Source organism: Oncorhynchus gorbuscha, linkage group LG02 (genome assembly GCF_021184085.1).
Source record: "Oncorhynchus gorbuscha isolate QuinsamMale2020 ecotype Even-year linkage group LG02, OgorEven_v1.0, whole genome shotgun sequence".
NCBI classification, from domain to species: domain Eukaryota; kingdom Metazoa; phylum Chordata; class Actinopteri; order Salmoniformes; family Salmonidae; genus Oncorhynchus; species Oncorhynchus gorbuscha.
In genome coordinates this window covers 43,496,696-43,499,316 of record NC_060174.1, presented here as the reverse complement: position 1 = coordinate 43,499,316, position 2,621 = coordinate 43,496,696, and the positions used below count along the sequence as shown (strand labels likewise).

Sequence of the window (2,621 nt, the reverse complement as noted above, 5' to 3'; positions counted from 1 at the left end):
CATCTGGGTGAATATGAGGAAATGATCAGAAGATAGATAGGAGTTACATAGTTCAGAACACACAAAATAACAGTCTTTTTATTTTATTTTATTTTGAAAGTCATCTTTCATTGACAAGCTATAAGTGAATTATTGATGTTCAGAGCTGGAAACACATTAGATGGCTCCCACAACATGTGACCAATATCAGAAAAAATGGGATTGATAGACCTAACAGCTATAAATGGGCAGATGTTTTTGTAAGTGGTCAGGTGTGGTCGTCAGGTGTGGTCACCAAAGTGGCATATGTCTGTAAATTAGATAATTACAGTGCTATTACATATTTGCAATCCCTAAATGTTATTTGTTCAGTTTAAAATCACAATTTCTACCATATCAACCTGGTGGTGTTATGGGGTATTCAGGGTCCATTCAAGTGTCCTTTCAACCTCTCTAAAGTGTCAAAATGTGGTAATTGCACAGTTTTTGCACACTGGATGTGCCTAAAAGTTATTGTTCACTATAAAATCTCAATTTCTACAACATCAACCTCTCGAAAACATTGTGGTGGTGTCGGGGAACATACAGGGGATATGGATGCCTACAGTGCGTAAACAGGCAACACCATTTTCTTATGCGCAAAGATAGTCACTCGGGGGACATTCGATGTTGCCATTAAGTCATACATCATCAGATAAAATGGCAATAGGCTAGATTTGTTTCTACCAACCTAAGGATTCATTTGATATCCCCATGTAGCTATAGCTCAAACACAGACCAAACCGAAGCTTACCTTGTAAGAGGTTTGGTGAAAACGTGTAAAATAAACATTTTGACTCTCGGGCCTGGAGGTCAATAATGGTAGGTCACAGGCAGAGAAATAAGATATCCTCATGATCTGCGGAGTCCCGGCTTTCGGTGTGTATCAACATATTGCGTGTTTATGTTGTTTATGCTTCACAACGCTAACCGGAATGTAGGTAGCAGCCATCTTGAAATTTGGTCATGGCTCGGCCTGCCCTTATAAATGTGTACATGCCCATATGTGGTAGTAAGTCATACCAAAGATTTGAAGACACCGATCAATAGTCAAAATACTCAGCTTTCCGCAAACACACTACTTTGCTGATAGGGGCTCCCGTTCTCATACTAGCAAGAATTGAATAAAAACAATCTAATAGGGTTCCCAAATATGAGAACTTTGCATACAGTAACTATATTTGTGTGGTCAGCTCCAGAACGATTGGCCAGCTCTGAGGGGACCTTCAAAGCATTCAGCCAGGATGGCCTCAGGGTAGTAGAGCAAGGCTGGACAGTTGGCATCTGAGCAGCCCAAAGTCTCCTTTGAGTAAGCCAAGTTGAGACGCATGCTTGGAGAGGAGGTGGAGGAGGAGCAATTCAGCGGTGGTGAAGTCCCTTGTCTCGAGGAACAGCAGGTTGTCGCTCAGGACCTCTGAGGGCTTGAGGAGCACGAAGGGGTTCTGACTGAGCAGCTTCTGCAGCCAGATCTTCATCGCCCCTCAGCTCCAGGTGGATAATTTCCTCGCTCTGCCCCACAGGGCATCTGAAACTCTGGGGGTGCTGGCCATCAGCTTTGTGACGATGCGCTTGTTCAGGTGCAAACTGGAAGTAGTCGATGTTGGCCCTCTGGTTGGCGTGATGGCTGGAGCAGGTGAAGAAGGAGGCATGGAACGCCTCAATGATCCAAGTCAGATGGGTCAGATGGATCTCCACAGCTCTCTCTGGGCCTGCTGCTGCTCCGGGCTGCAGAGGACTGCCTCGGGGTAAAGCTCAAGGACCCAGGCGTTCACGAGGCCCTCTGCCCCAATGTCTCGCAGCATACTGGCCATCTCACTCACGTAGGCAGGGCTTTGGTGCAGGACCCAACCCTTGAGCTGGTGGATCTTCTGGATGTCCACTGAGAGGTCATAGAGGGCTTCCACGGTCACCTGGTTCTCTGCTGTGCCGAATCCCCCGGGGTTGATAAGGGCCTGAGAGGGGGAAGATGTTGAACCCGCTGACAGTGAACTCATAGGGACGTTGCAACTAATCGCAACATGGGTGCTCAGTCACAGACCATTGCAGGTCTGACCTAGGTGTGATATAACAGACATTTTCATGATAGCTAGTTAGCTACAGATCCTTGACCATACAAAATACACTAAAATGATTTGTTGTGATTCAACACAAAGTGAACATAAACTCAGCACTACATAACTTAGTAATAATGAAGAATTGTACAAATATCACATCAGTCATAACAACATTGGTTTGTCAGTGTGTGATAGCAGTTGACCAGCTAGCTGCCTTGACAGCTAAGATAGGCTGCTAAAGCAGGATGAATTGTGATGATACTTTGAAGATGTTTGGAGGACAAGACTGTTCTTTAAATTAAACCGCATGTTCTTTCACATCCCTTGTACTTTCCAAATAGAAACAACAAGTAAGTACATAACGGTATATAAGCTAGTTAGCCAACAGTAGTACCTGAGGGTTATTTAAGCAATAAGGCCCGAGGAGGTGTGGTATATGGCCAATGTACCATGGCTAAGGCTATTCTTATGTACAACACAATGCGGAGTGGCTGGATACAGCCCTTAGCTATGGCCATATACCACAAACTCCAGAGTAATTTTTGTCAT

At 44.7% G+C, this 2,621-nt stretch overlaps 1 pseudogene; it reads right to left on the bottom strand.

Annotated features, from left to right (window-relative positions):
- Positions 1-205: 205 nt before the first annotated feature.
- LOC123992884 lies at positions 206-2,038 on the bottom strand (annotated as a pseudogene).
- Positions 2,039-2,621: the final 583 nt, after the last annotated feature.